Below are 15,848 nucleotides of genomic sequence, written 5' to 3'. Positions count from 1 at the left end.
GGATGATTGTTTATGTGCAGGAAGGTGTCCATTCCTGCACATAAACAATCATTCAAAAATTATGCTTTGGTACTTCTGCATTCTGCAGCACACATAAAAGTGACAAATCACCATAGTAGCTCAGATATGTGAAGGGAGACCTTCTTGCGCATAATCACTCCCCTCAATGCAGACACCCTTGCACTATGGTACAAGGATGGCTGCATTGGCATAGGCAGCTGAATTTAGTGCTGGTGCAGGGGAAAACGCAGGATTGTGCTGTATTCTCGTGAATACGGCACAGCCCTGCATCTTAAAACTGGCACAGCATGGTGGTTTTGATTTTGGTACAGCACCACGCTGCGCAAGTTTCTTTTAAATCTGTCCCTTTTGCCAGGTCGTAGTGAGGAAATCCAAGGAGGAGGTCAGGGGGGCACCAAAAATGATTGTTGCACCAGGCGCCACCAGTTGCCACCAGCGATAAAGCTGGCCCTGAGCTGGAGAGCTATCAGTAGCTCATGGGCTACTTGGAGATGCCTGAGTAAGTGAAATGGATTTATGTAATTAAACATGCATTATAATACTAACACGGTCCTAAAGGGGCCCTTGTTTGCAGACTGCATTGAATATTAACTGCACACCATAATTTAATTTACCCATCAACCATTGGATGAGGAAGATCTTTTTGATTCAAAATGCACCTAAACTGAGATCATAATTCTCAGTGATGAAAAGATTGGGCTTATCTAACTTCCTGAAAGGCTGTAGTAAACTGTGGAGAAATGCACCAATGGCATGTGAGATAAAAAAATATATGTGGACTGCAGTGTGGATTTATGCCTCCCATTATATGACCAAAATATCTGGCTACCTGAGGTGACCTTGTGCAGTTCAAACTCCCTGCAGTAACACATGGCAAGGAAAAGTGCCTTTGTGATGTGAAAACACCTATTTTTACATATTAGAACTCCTATTTTTATATATCAATGAGTCAAAGCATGTTGCAACCACTGTGTCTTGGCTGGCTGAGTGCCGGAGAATCACTGTACCATGCGTGGTCCTGTGGTTTGTGGGTTTTAGGAAAAGCTGTATGTGGGCTGTGAGTCTTACTCCAGGCTGCCTTCCCTCATGCTCCTTGACTCCTAGCTGCTGCTCCTTGCCTCTTCAGTGCCAAAAGGGCAATCATCTGCCTGAGAGTTTTCAGCTGCTTTACAAAGTTGTCATGCAGCTAATCTGGTTCAGGTTTTCGTTCTTTTTCCTTTCCTTTTTCCATAATGGCTGTTTTTTCTTTGATTTATTTCTGGTTTTCCCAATCTATTGTGTTTCCTGTCATGTGATGTTTGATGTAATTTCCTATTCTTGTTCTTTAACTATGTAAATGCTTATATTTGGTTGGAGGGTGAGTCTAAAAAAAGCTGTGTTCAATCACTTGTTTCCTCGCTCCCTACACTTGTTGATCCCGACTCCTCAAGCCTGAAGATTTCCACAATTGGATTCCAGATTCCTGGTTTGCTTCAATCCTTTGAAGTCTTCATCCTGCAAGGAGGTTATTTACACCTTTGGCTTTTGCCTCCTGAGAAGGTGGCAGCTTATCAAGAGCTCGTGCTTACAGCATATTCCATTCTGTGGTGACACCCTTCCTTCCAGAAACAGTCTCATGTAGATCAGAGAGCAGAAAACCTCGACACTGATTACGAGTAAGCCTCCAGACCTTAACAAGCCCGAAGTGTGCCTCTGAAGCCTACAAAGCAGGATGAAATACTGCATATTTCTAATAGGTGCCCTCACAGTGACTAAAAGCCTCACAGTTATTTTCACTGTGGAGTTATGGGCTAGAATTTTCATCGGCTGTGGTGTGATTAAAGTTTTTGTCTCTGTGAAAATTCTAGGCATGCTACCCTTGCTCTTAGGGTCAGTGTATACGGGCATAAGGCCCTTCATCCGCGGGTTGCTGGGCCTCAGGGGTCAGTAGCAAACTTATAGCTCATCGTTCATATGGTGGCCTGAGACTTACCTCCGTTGAGCACTACACCCTGGCTCTGCATTTGGCACAACTCACCTACTTGCTTCCCAAAACACTGGACCCATTGCTATGGGTCATGATTGAGCGAGCTATCCTGGGGTGCCCACAGGGATTTTAACCTCTGTACTGGTATGGCGCCTCCACCTGGCCCAGGGAACCCGATGCTTCAGGCAATGGCTAAATCTTGGTTGAGAGCCCACCACCTTTTCTTGGTGGACGCTCGCTTACACAAGCATGAACCCTTCCGGGGCAATTCCACCCCTCGCATAGGCAGCGAGGTGTTAAATTGGGGAGTGCTGTGTGCTACGGGAATCCACACCCTCCGTCAAGTGCTCAACCAGGGAGCCCTTAATCTTTTGTGGCAGTCCATGAGGGGTTTGGCCTCCTGCCCCAACCATTTTGGCAGTTTCTCCAGCTGAGACACTGCCTCACCTCCCCAATGGTCTCCTACTTCAGAACGTGGGGATTCTTCCGGGGAGTGATGTCCAGATTCTATAGCCTCTTGGTTTGCCATTTGTATTCCTAACCCCTGCTGACTAGCTTCCGCATCAAATGGCAAACCTGACTATTGATGGACTATGAACCGGAGGACTGGGAAGAACTACTGGAGGTGCCAGATCACTGTGCCAGGGATTCATCACGGAAGCTCTGCTTCTTCAAATCACTGCGTGAATGGCACTGGGCCCTGACGAAACAGCGTGCGTCGGGACAGCTGCCCATTTCAACTGCTGCCGCTGTGACGGTGACTGATGTGGCCTGGTCCACGTCCTCCATGACTGCCCCACTGTCCGGCTCTTCTGGGAGGTGCAGCGCCATACTGAGCGAGGTTCTGCCTGTATCCATACCTAGGCACACTTCATCCTAGACAGTGGGCACTTAGTGCCCCACGTCGGCTGCCTGACGACTGGATCCAGCTCCACTGGGTTATCACAGCCCTTGGACCTGCTTTGGCCACTGCAGGCCGTTACTTGGCCTCTCTGGCCTCCCCTGTTCCACAGCCAATTCTCTGTGACTACTTGCATGCCTCCCCCCTCTCCCCACTCTTCCCCAATCCCCTTGCTTTCTTTTCCTTGGCTCTTCTTGCTTCTATCTCCCCATTTTCCTGCTCTTCAAGTACCCCCCTCATCTTCCCTCCTTCTCTTGCCTACCCTTCCTTTTCTCTCCCGTTTCCTCTCTCCCCCTGCCCGCTTTCCCCATTTTCCTTCTTGTCTCATCTACACCTCCGCTCTTCCCTGGGCATGAGGGTTTACCCCTCAGCCTCCCCTCCCCACCTCAGCCCGCCCTCCCTATGTTCAGGGCTCGTTTGCCAGTTTGTGGTCATTCTGGGCTGTGGTATTACCCCAACTGTGTTTCAATTGTTCCCATAAGTATAATGGTTCCAATGAGCTGTCACAGTTTCACCCTGCGCTTAACTTCCTTAACTGCCTTTATTTCCTTTTCGTGTAAAATTCTGATTAAGGAAAAATAAAAACAAAAAAGAGAATGCTAGAAAAACGACTCAGTTATTTTCCACATAGTTTTTAAAAATCTGATTTAATGGTGAAATCATATCTTTGATACATTTAAGAGAAAATAACTTTTTATAAATGCACTTTGGGCTTCCTGGACCAGAACAGGTTTAAACACAGTTCTTCCACTCATCACAGCACCAGAGGCAAATACAGTTTCTGGCTGTAGTTAACAGCAATACTTGCTGAAGAACAATAGCCTAACCTCTGGACCCAAGAAAGCAGGAGAATTGTCAGGAACTGATCACGTAGCAGGGACTAGATTTATGTGAGTAAACAGGAACAGATCGCAGGGCAAGGATAGCCTGGACACTACCTATTTTGACTTAAGATGCCTAGTGGAGCTGCTTCTATTCTTTCACAGAGCCCTCCTAAAGCCTGTGGCATTAACTCCAGCAGAAGGGAGAATCAGTTTTAACTCTACTAGACGGGAGGAATAGGGGCATGGAGGAAAGTACGACTTGGTTTTGACCTCCAGATAACTGGGACAAGATGCTGAGCCATGCTAGGAAGCGAGACACAATTCAGGCAAGGAAACTAGGTTCCCTCCAGGTTGGAGTTTTTTTGCAAAGTGAAAAACAGTTTGAGTGGGATCTGTGGAAAAGGCATTTGACCTTATGGAGCTCTGCCCAGCTAGAGCTTCTAGCTTTGCCTTGGTACAGGATTTTGTGAACCGAAAAAGTGACTACGTACGAAGGTAAAACCTTGCACTGAGGTGAGGTGTGAAATCCATCTGAGCAATGAAGCAACAGCAGTGGATACCAAATCCAGCTTTTTACTAGTCAGAGCCTTGTCCTCTAAAACAATGACCTCAGTGGGAGCTCTGCAACTACATGTCTGTCGTTAAAGGACCTTCTGGTGTTAATGGATTTTGGGCCAGATATACAAAATTATTTTGCATTTCCTAAATAGCCACTCCTTAGAAATCGCTATTTAGGAAATGCAAAATGGTATGTACAAAAAATAAAGATTCCCTAATAGCGATTTATAAAGTGTAGGAATCGCTATTAGGGAATCGCTACTTAGGTAATACCAAATTATTCATTGCTATGGGCTAAGGTCCATATGTATGAATGGTTTAGCATTTCTAACTTGCAATTTGCTAATACGAAATTGAAAATTCGAAAATGCTAAGGCAAGGGTAATGTTTAGCCAAAGACCCCCCCAGCTGCACTCTGAAAAAAGTGGTGCACGTGTAAAGCGCAAACACTTTTTTAATGATGTCCTTTTTTAAAGTTTCAAAGGAGGTTTGCGTTCTGATTGAATGAGAACTGAATGAGTTACAGATCTTTGAGCATTTGCTGAGAATGACTGCTTTAATTATTTTTTTCTTGAATGTTAGGGTTTCTAGTAGTAGAGTGTCGGAGCTTCAGAGCTAGTCTGTTGACCTCTTGATATGTGTAGTTTGATGGCCAGTTAGCTTGGAGTGCAATTAAATAGAGCTCTGTAGCTAATTTATGCTAGCTTGACTCGGCCTCTTCCTTTGAACAGCACACAGTTTAGAGCAATTTGCAGGGGAATTATGTGATCATAGTTCCTCCTTTCTGAGATGAATCTGACCATTACATGGTATTTTGTCTAGAGACAACTTACATGGCTTTTAGTTACACCTCTGACTTTTGCAGGGGGGGGAGGGAGATGCCATAGTCTAGCCTTGATAGAGCAAGTGATTGGGACACCGGTTTGGAGTCTACAATTTCTGGTTTGTGGTCTTGTAGGATGCAGCCATTGCGTTGGACTGGGATTGTGCAAATAGGTGAGGAGATTAGAAGAAACTAGGTATTTGTGGGGATGAGGTTGCTGTGGTGATGAGATTATTGAGGATTTGAGTTTGTTCATAATTTGTGCTGTATATCTAAGGCCATTTGGAGAGGAGAATTACATAAAGATTTTAATATTGTGAGCGTTCAAGGGAGATGAAATTTGGGGGTTTCTCAATAGGTTGTCCAAGGTCTCCATATATGCTGAAGAGCATTGGTGAAATAATGGAGGCTTGTGGTACCACTAGTCTGATTTGAGAAATGTTTGAATACAAGCTGGAGATTTTTATTCTTCCTCTTCTGTCTACAAAAAATGTAGAGTATCATTGGAGCATGGTACTTTCAATGCTCATTCTCTATTTTAGAGTGTTTAGGAGAGCAGGTTTATTTAATCATATGAAAAGGCACAGACAGGTCTAGCAGGATTAGGGAACAGGAGTCATAGGTGTCTAGTATATTACGTTTATTTCCACTAGTTACAGCACAACTGATTCTAAGCTACAGCATTCTCTGAATTCTGATCTATAGTCATCTGGTTTGTGGTACCTAATAAATTGTTTGAGTTGAGTGGCAACACAACTTTCTAGGACATTTACTACAATGGGTAAACTGGTGGTAAGGCAGAAGTTGTTCAGGTCATCTCTATTTCATCTTCTGATTGGTTAGGAGGTGGCAAACCCTGCTTTATAATGAGACTGTGAGGAACTATCCGTTGGGCTAGCAAGATGCAAATTAGGTTAGTCCAAATGGTGTAACTATGTGCCTGAAATCTTTAAGAATATTTGAGTTCAGGTTTTCTGAGAAGTGTGCAGATGGTCTTGTTTGAGTTATGATCTTGAGGGTCTCAGATTTAGAGACTTTATAGAAGTTTGAATATATTGTGTTTGATTTGTGTGATTGCCTATGGAGTGGGAGCTCTTCTGCATATATGGTAAAGCAGAGTTATTTTTTCTATTTCTCAATGAAGGCATTTGAGAGTTTTTCAGAGCTTTATTCTGGATCTTCAAATGATATCAGACAGTAGGTGAGGTCTGTTGTTTCATAATCTCATAGAGTTTTCAAGGGGCAGTTTTGGACTTATTTCCATTCTAATAAAGGTTAATTTGGCATGAAATACATTTTCTGTAGTTCGTTCTTTCATTTCTTAAGCTTCCAAGGTTCTCGACGGAGGGGTGTTGGCATCATTATTTTCAGCAATTCTCAGGACTTATCAGATTTCAATGAAGTCTTTCGAGCACAATTGAGATGACTTTTTGGTTTTGAGTTTTTAGTTGCAAGCTTATCCACCTTGGTGAACATATTATGAACATTTTTTGAGTTAAGCATTTTGATTTCTTGGTCATGGGGATGGCTTGGGAAGAGAAGGGTACAATGCCTGAGTTCTTCAGGTTGATGTTTATGATGTCTGTACTTCACTTTTTGGTTCTTCTTGGTTGACCTCTGCTGATTAATTTGGAAAAGTGAAAAGGATTAGTTAGTGGTCAGACCAGACCTCTGTAACAGCAGGATCTGTCTTCACTATTCTGATAGGGGCACTAATGAGATATAAGGTGTTACCTTTAATGTGGGTGAGGGATAGGTACAACTGTATGATCTCATTGCTGACAAGGACAGAGGATAAGAGTTAGAGAGCATTGTGTTTCTCATTCCCCCAGTGTAGGTTGAAGTTTCCATGTTCTGCTTAGATGAGATAGTGTGCCTTGTGATTAATTCAGATAGTTGCTCCATGAATGTAGTGAGGCTCCCTGGTGGGCAGTATTTTAATAGATTTTTTATGCCATATTAATTTCACCACATATTATATTCATATCAGCACAGGCAGTGTATATTTTAATGAATGTCTTATTCATTGAAGAGTGGCTCTATTCTTATCAATACACCATATTACTTTTTATATATATATATATATATATATGTACACATATATACGTATATATATATATATATATATATATATATATATATATATATATATTCAATTTAGGTTGAATTTTCAATGCACATATTATTCATTTCAGCATAGAGTTTATTGATTTTACCCATTGTCATATTTATTTTAAAGTGTTTCATGCAATTTCAATAAAGCTCTTATTCATTTCAATACCTGTCATGATCATTTCAATGTGAGTCAATTTTTCTTCAATGCATTCCATATTAATTTCAATGAACTTCACATTTAGTATAGCTCACCATCATTTTGACACTTGTCATACACATTTCAGCAAATCTCATATTAATTTGAATATAAGTCATATATTTATTCTCGGTTTATGTTAATTTCAACATGCTTGTATTGTGTCATATTAATTTCAATACATACTATTCAATTCAGTGTGGGCCATATTAATTTCAACACTACTCATATTTATTACTATTAAGGTTTTATGAAATTTACGTAACTTGCTTATATATAATTAGGAGAGGTTTTGGGAAAAATATATGAAATTATGTGAAATGCAAATCCATAATTTTGCAATATATTTTTGCATGAAATGCATCCTCATGTCTTCAATGCCTCGTCAGGTATAGGAAGTCTATATAAATACAATTACAATTCTAAATTGGAGGACACATTTTGTGGTATGGCACAAAAAATCATAAGCGATGTGAGCAACATCTGCTCACATTCTGCCTGTTATTGTTAATCGTGTGCTCTGCATTCTTTTCAGTGATGTCCATCTTAATTTTAGTATGGAGACATATATTTCAGTATATGCTTTATTTAATTTAACATATGTGGTATTCATACCATTAAGTAATGTATTAATTCTGATATGTATCATATTTGTTTTGCTACATGGTATAATGATTCTGGTATTTAGCAGATTTGTTTTATGACATGTTATATCCATTCTGATATGTGTTTTATTTTTATTCTATACTATAGGCATTGCAGAAGGTGTCATATTTGTACAGCTGTAATTTTGACATGAACAGCTTCCTATAATTTAGGGCGTAGCCCTATAATGTAAAAAATATATTGCACATGCAAACATTTAGCTGTGTTTGTATTTAATGTGAAATGCTAGCTAGAGGAATGCACAGGGGTGTGTGGTGCCTAAATTATGATCAAAGATGCTGAAAGCCCAGGGGTATGGCCAACCGCGGATCAAGATGGCTGCATGCTGAAGTGGCTCTGCCACCCGGGCTGAATAACCCCCCAACATCTGACCCATACTCTGCTCTCCTCCATCCTCCTGGTGCTGTTCCGTGCTGCTGGGACCAAGGTGTAAACCATTGTTGGAGCCAAGGGCCTGGCATGAAGATACAAAGCACGATGCTGAGTGAGGCCTACAGAGCCAAGGGAAGCCGCGGTCTCAAGTAGTGAAGGTACAGGGGATGAGATAAACTCAACATGGAGGGCTCAGCTCCTGGGCTCCAGTCGACACTTGCGGGGCAATGGAAGAGATGAAGCTCCCCCATGAAGGGGCTGGAAACCATAGAAAGGTGGCGCTGCCACGGAGGTGATGGGAGCAGCACATCAGACTTTTCTGAACCTGATGGTAAAGGAGTGGATGCCCCCTTCCTGAACAGACAGCACCTGACAAGGTAAGAAGGAGTGGGGGACCGGGACCACGGCAGTGTGGGAAACAAAGAAAGGCAGGAGTATGAACAGCGGGACCTCTGACAGAAGCTGACCCATCTGGCAATACAGTGTGAGAGTGGCTGTGTGAAGAGAGGCTCTTAAAATCCATAGGGGAGGTGAGGAGATATCAGACGGCAGACCTGAAAAGCCATCAAGCACTGAGGTGAGAGAAAACCTGATGGCCTGAGAGCCCTGATATGAGGATAAAAGGCAGAAACAAACAGCCTGCTGACTTGAACCCTGGTCAATCTACTGAGAGTGCTGTAACCCTAGACCTGGGAAGAACACACAAGCAGTAGTCCAAAAGGAGTGGCCTGCCCTAAATGTGCTGGACAAAGGTGAAGAGGGGTCACTTGGTTAGCGGAGGGAAGCCTACAAGGTGGTCTCCATGTGCAGGAGTGACCTTGGCAGGCAGCTTTGACTACCACCATGGTTCTGAGTGTTGTCTAATAGAGCACCAGCATTTATGATGATAAGAGGCAAAGGTGCCCGGATCTCCCAGCAAACAATGCTGGCTGAAAACCCCCTATCCAAGGAAATAGTGGGGGGAGCACCACTAGGGAGAAATGAGAATACAATGGAAATCCCCACAAGATGGCGAGTCTTTCAACTTCAGTGACATTATGGAGACAATATGCAGCTCCTTGGAATCAAAGATTGACTCTGTCTCAACGGAGGTCACGCTGGTCACTGCAAACCTCTGGAAGATGGAAGGGAAGGTAAAAGAGGCAGAAGACTCAATTTCAGCCTTTAAGGTGGAGACTGAGACTCTGTGAGAACAAGTAGACAAACTCTGGGGTAGTGCAGAGGTAGTGGGAGTGAGACTGGAGGACTTTGAGGGCTGCTCCAGGAGAAATAACATCTGGGTGGTTGGAGTCCCAGAGAGAGTGAAAGGCCCAAGAGCAGACCTCTTCTTGGAAGACCTAATCTTCAATATTCTCAAGCCATGGAGTCTGTCCGAATTCTTCTCCATTAAATGTGTGAACAGGGTTCCAGGCCCTCCACCAAGGCCAGATGCAATGCTGCACAGCATCCTTGCATGCATCTTTAATCACAAAGACGGGGATGTGATCCTCCAAGCCACCACCGTGGCCAACCTCTTAAATATGACAATGTATCCATCAGCTTTTCCCAGACTTTACTCTTAGGGTCCAACCGCTCTGCTGCAGCTTCCATGAAGTGAAAAGGCCATTGAGAAGACGTGATCTTAAATATTGAATGATATTACAACCAAACTGAGAGTGGTGGCAGAGGGAAAACATTGGTATTTCAGATCCTTGGAGGAGGCTTGGAATTGGCTTGAAGGTTAGAAGCCGGCAGAGGGACAAGAACTCAGAATCGCTCCCACCAACAGCGAACTGACAGGAAGGGCCCAGATAGGAGGGCCACAGATGAGAAGGAGGAATTGTCCCAATGATCACTGCAGATAATAACCTCACAGGACAACGTACCAGGAGAGTCCCAATGGGACTGGTTTGACGCCCCCAGTATTAGACCTGACATTCGTAGGGTGTCTTCCCCCAACTTTGTGCCTGGCTCCCTCCATTTTTTTTATCTCAGTTTTGCTGGTTTTAGGACTCTGCACACAGTGCTTCTACTCTCTCCCCTAAACATTGTAACATTGGCTCATACCCATTTGGCATATTGAATTTACTTATATGGTCCCAGTGTTGACCTGTCAGTGACCAGTGCTGCAGAGATGGTATTGCTTAGATGCTTATATTCCTGTACTATGAGGACATGGGTTGGCCGATGTGTTAGACAGAGATTGATAGAGTCTAGCTTTTGTTTAATGATTCTCTGATTGAATGCCTTTTGATCCACCTTTTTTACATTTCATACGGAGACCTGTGTTTTTATTAAAAACAAGATTTCCTCTCCCATCGTATTCTTGAGACCTTGTTTAATGTTATAGGCTAGGTTAATACACAGGGGATTATGATCACTGGCACAGTGCGGAACTATCTTGAAATTGAGAATTAAATAAGAATCAGCTTGACTGATAAGAATAAAATCAATGAAGGTTCCTTTGGAATTCCCCGTGCATGTCGGAATTGAGGCGCTTTCACCCTTGCAAACATAAGGTCATATTTACTAATAAAGATATTTAAAGCATCACCTTCGTCTGTATGATTAAAATGGGTCATCTTCTCTCTTCCCTCAATCAGAAAACTACACGCATGTGAGCCTTCAGATTGACATAGGTGCATATTGAAGTCTCCTCACCAGAACACAGCTCTTTGTCCTGAAGTCGAGTAGATGAATCAAGGAAATCCATTACATCCTCAAGGCTTTTCCTCAAAAGGTCATATGGTATATTATTATAAAAATGTATTAACAAAATACCCTTTCTCCCCTCAATCAATGATAGGACAATCATAAAATAAGGTGGGGACCAAATTAGGGATGCTTCTATGTTTTGGTAGGTGTAATGAAACAAGAACTGAGAGACCCCCTCTTGCCCTTCCTGCTATAGATGGTATCGCTGGCTGATGTAAAGTTAGATAACCATCCAGAAAAAAGGGATCTGTCGACCAGGTCTTCTGAAAGCAAAGTTTATCATACATGGATACAAAATTTAGCCAGTGTGAGTTTTTTATTTTTGACTGGAGTCCCGCTATGTTCCAACTAGTCAGTGTTAGAGATTTATGTCCTAATCCTGCAGCCGGATCTTTCATAGTGGTAGGAGGAATCAAATCACAAGGGGGGGGCCTGACGGTTCCACCTCTCCCTCTAAGTGAGATGTGTCTTGGCCTTCTTCTCCCCTTAGTCCCTCCAAGTCGGCCCTTCCATACATGGCTGAATCCACGAGTCAATCATTTTCATCTAGGGAATTCAGAGCCTGAAAAATATTTACAATGGGAGTGTTTATCTGAGCCTGTAGAACCGTCAACCCTGGATTTTGGTTTTGAGATACTGCAAGGGAGTCTGAAAGTAAAACAGAAGGATCATAAAAATGACTTAATGGGTACACTTGGATCTCTTCTTTTGCTCTTGAACAGTAGTCCAAATCTGCCTACAAGCGTTTGACCAGACGAGGGTTTTTAAAATTTATCACAACACAATCTCCCTTAGAGGCTTTCTTTGATGGACCAACACATTTCACTCTACGTACCAAAAGGTTCTTAATGTTAAAGTCCACTTGATATCTATTTTTTGTCCTCAACCAGTGGGCAGACTTTCTGATCAAAGCTTGTGTATCTTCATTGTTACATCCAGGCACATTTTCTAGCATCAGGACATATGGCGTGCATTCAGGAGTTAACCGCAGTGTCTCTTTCAGGTTATTAGTGGAGTTAGTGTAAGGGGGGTTTGAACACCCAGGATGAACCCCCTTTTGGGTTTCCAAGTTTGATTTGTGCTCTCTATATAAATCTCTAGATTTAGCTAAGGGTTGAGTTAAGGGTGGACCAATTTCATTCAAGTCTGGATTATGTAAAGCATTTCCAATCTTTAATGCAGATTCCTGGCTATGGGTTTTCCTTGGCACGGATAACTCTGAGTTTGTTATCTGAGTTGGTTATCTGAAGTAGCGTGCTACTCACATTAGTTTGCAAATGATCCAATCTCTTAGTTATCAATTTAATACGTTTCTCCTCCAAGGCTACACAAAATGGTTTTAGTGTAGAATCAATTAAAAAGGTAGAATCATTTAAAATGTCTTTCCTCATAGTACATTCCCTTATCGTGTCAGGGGCCACCTGTTGTCCAGCATTATCTTCCAATTGTATATGGCTTCTCTGTTTTGGTCCCGAGACTCCTTTCACATCTTTAGCCCTTCCTCCCTCCCTTCTCTTTTTCGGAGGTGGGGAATTCACGAATGAGAAGTTGTGAATTGGGTCCTTATTTGATTCCTTGGATGAGCTTGCATCCTGCAAGGGAAGATGCAAGGAGTGCATGCTTATTCCAATCTGAGGGCGGGTCAGAGTCTGAGGTCTTTCGCAATGGGTGTTCCATTTCTGTAGGCTTTAGAAGTACAATAGGCTCCAGGGGTGGCCTCTGAGAGAGTTTCTGCACGGCCCCAATCTTAACCTCCACTTGCTCTAGTTCAGTCTTTATAGCTCCCATAACAGAGGATAAATAGCTTGTAATTGACAATTGGGCTGGAGGACCTGAGGCAGTTTTCTTCCTTTGCGCATTATTCTTTCTCTTTCCTGTTAGCATAGGTGTTTCACGTACTTCAAATATTCCACGCACAGCAGGGATCACTCAGCCAGGTAGTTGAACGAGTGCGGGGCCAACCCGACCTCTTTCGGCCGATGCCTGTCTCTTCCTCCTACTCAGGGCAACCTGGGGCTTGTGGTCCGCCCCAAGTAAGGTCTCCACAAATGTGCATCCCGCACTGGGGAGTGCAGCGCTGTTAATAACAAGTCGATGCCTGTCTCCTCCTCCTACTCAGTGCAGCCTGGGGATTGTGCTCTGCCCCCCTAAGGTCTCCACATAAGCACGTTTATTATTGTCAGATTTGTGCAAGCTTCCTTCCCACGCTGCGGAAGTGCAGCACTGTTAATAACAGGCCGATGCCTGTCTCCTCCTCCTAACTAGAGCAGCCTGGCGCTTGTGGTCCGCCCAGTAAGGTCTCCACAAATGCTCGTCCCGCGCTCCAGGAGTGCAGCGCTGTTAATAACAGGCTGATGCCTGTCTCCTCCTCCTACTCTGGGCACCCTGGGGATTGTGGTCCGCCTCCTATAAGGTCTCCACATACGCACGTTTATTATTGTCATATTTTGTGCAAGCTTCCTTCATGAAAATGGACACTTACACAGAAGATGACAGTAAGCAAAATTCATGATGTGTTCATACAGAGATATTTCCTCATTTTCTGTAAGGTAACTGTTAGAAATGGGGTCTTTGGTTTACAGTCAGGTTACCCCCACTTCAAGCAAGGACCCTCACTCTAGTCAGGGTAAAAGAGAATCACCCTCAGCTAACCCCTGCTTACCCCCTTGGTAGCTTGGCAGAGCAGTAGGCTTAACTTCAGAGTGCTAGGTGTAAAGCATTTGTACCAACACACACAGTAACTTATTGAAAACACTACAAAATGACACAACACCAGTTTAGAATAATAGGAAATATTTATCTAAACAAAACAAGACCAAAACGACAAAAATCTGACATACACAAGTCAAGTTATGAATTTTTAAAGAATAAACTCAAAAATAGCGCTTAGAAACAAAAAATGATTTGATGTGGTGTTAACACGGCGTCGTGACGGAGTCGTTCCCAACAAGCCGACACCAGCGGCGCCGGACACGGAGTCGCGTAGACCCCCAAGTACAGTACCTTTGGTGAAGAGCGAAAACAAGTCGATGCATGAAGTCGGTGATCACTTCGAGCGGCGTCGGACACGACGTGGTGCGGCGACTTCCACGGAATCGCAGACTTCAGCAGGGCTGCAGCGGCATCGGGCCTGCGAAGGTCATCGCGTTCCAGTGAAGATCACGGAGTGCGGTTGCAGGCGGCGTCACCAGATTCAACAGTGGCGTTGGTCCGAAGTCGTTACACCAGCTTTCCTTTCAAGGGCCCAGAGGCTGGATAGGGCACCACTTGTCAGAGCAGGAGTCTCTCCAGAGACTCCAGGTTCTGGCAGAGAGAAGTCTTTGCTGTCCCTGAGACTTCAAACAACAGGAGGCAAGCTCTAAATCAAGACCTTGGAGATTTCTTCACAAGATGGGAGGCACACAAAGTCCAGTCTTCGCCCTCTTACTCTGGCAGAAGCAGCAACTGCAGGATAGCTCCACAAAGCACAGTCACAGGCAGGGCAGCTCTTCTTCCTCAGCTCTTCAGCTCTTCTCCAGGCAGAGGTTCCTCTTGTTTCCAGAAGTGTTCTAAAGTCTGTGGTCTTGGGTGCCCTTCTTATACCCAATTTCTCCTTTGAAGTAGGCCTACTTCAAAGTAAAGTCTCTTTTGAATGTGAAATCCTGCCTTGCCCAGTCCAGGCCCCAGACACTCACCAGGGGGGCGAAGACTGCATTGTGTGAGGACAGGCACAGCCTTTTCAGGTGTAAGTGACCACTCCTCACCTCCCTCCTAGCACAGATGGCTCATCAGGAAATGCAGACTTCACCCCAGCTCCTTTTGTGTCACTGTCTAGTGTGAGGTGCAACCAGCTCAACTGTCAAACTGACATAGACAGGGAATCTACAAACAGGCAGAGTCACAGAAATGGTATAAGCAAGAAAATGCTCACTTTCTAAAAGTGGTATTTTCAAACGCACAATCTTAAAATCAACTTTACTAAAAGATGTATTTTTAAATTGTGAGTTCAGAGACCCCCAAACTCCACATGTGCATCCGCTCCCAAAGGAAATCTACACTTTAATCAGATTTAAAGGTAGCCCCCATGTTAACCTATGAGAGGGACAGACCTTGCAAAAGTGAAAAACGAATTTAGCAATATTTCACTGTCAGGACATATAAAACACATTACTATATGTCCTACCTTAACCATACACTGCACCCTGCCCTTGAGTCTACCTAGGGCCTACCTTAGGGGTGCCTTACATGTAAGAAAAGGGAAGGTTTGGGCCTGGCAAGTGGGTACACTTGCCAAGATGAATTTACAGTTAGAACTGCACACACAGACACTGCAGTGAGACATGATTACAGAGATATTTATGTGGGTGGCACAACCAGTGCTGCAGGCCCACTAGTAGCATTTGATTTACAGGCCCTGGCACCTCTAGAGCACCTTACTAGGGACTTACTAGTAAATCAAATATGCCAATCATGAATAAACAAGTCAACATTACAATTTACACAGACAGCATATGCACTTTAGCACTGGTTAGCAGTGGTAAAGTGCTCAGAGTTCAAAAGCCAACAGCAACAGGTCAGAAAAAATAGGAGGCAAGAGGCAAAAAGATTGGGGATGACCCTGCATAAGCAAAAAAGTCCAACAGTAACAAATTATAAATATCACACATTTTTTAAATAATTTTATTTTAATGTAATCTAATAATTGGACTAGAGAAGTTCAAATGTTTTGTTTA

The 15,848-nt window shown here is 43.5% G+C and overlaps 1 protein-coding gene across 1 annotated transcript in view; it reads right to left on the bottom strand.

Annotated features, from left to right (window-relative positions):
- The window catches only part of ALK (ALK receptor tyrosine kinase), a 2,590,648-nt gene that overhangs the window by 1,935,902 nt on the left and 638,898 nt on the right, over window positions 1-15,848 (bottom strand). The window lies entirely within an intron of this gene.

The sequence above is a fragment of the Pleurodeles waltl genome, chromosome 5 (assembly GCF_031143425.1).
Source record: "Pleurodeles waltl isolate 20211129_DDA chromosome 5, aPleWal1.hap1.20221129, whole genome shotgun sequence".
NCBI classification, from domain to species: Eukaryota; Metazoa; Chordata; class Amphibia; order Caudata; family Salamandridae; genus Pleurodeles; species Pleurodeles waltl.
This window is presented reverse-complemented; position numbering and strand designations above follow the sequence as displayed.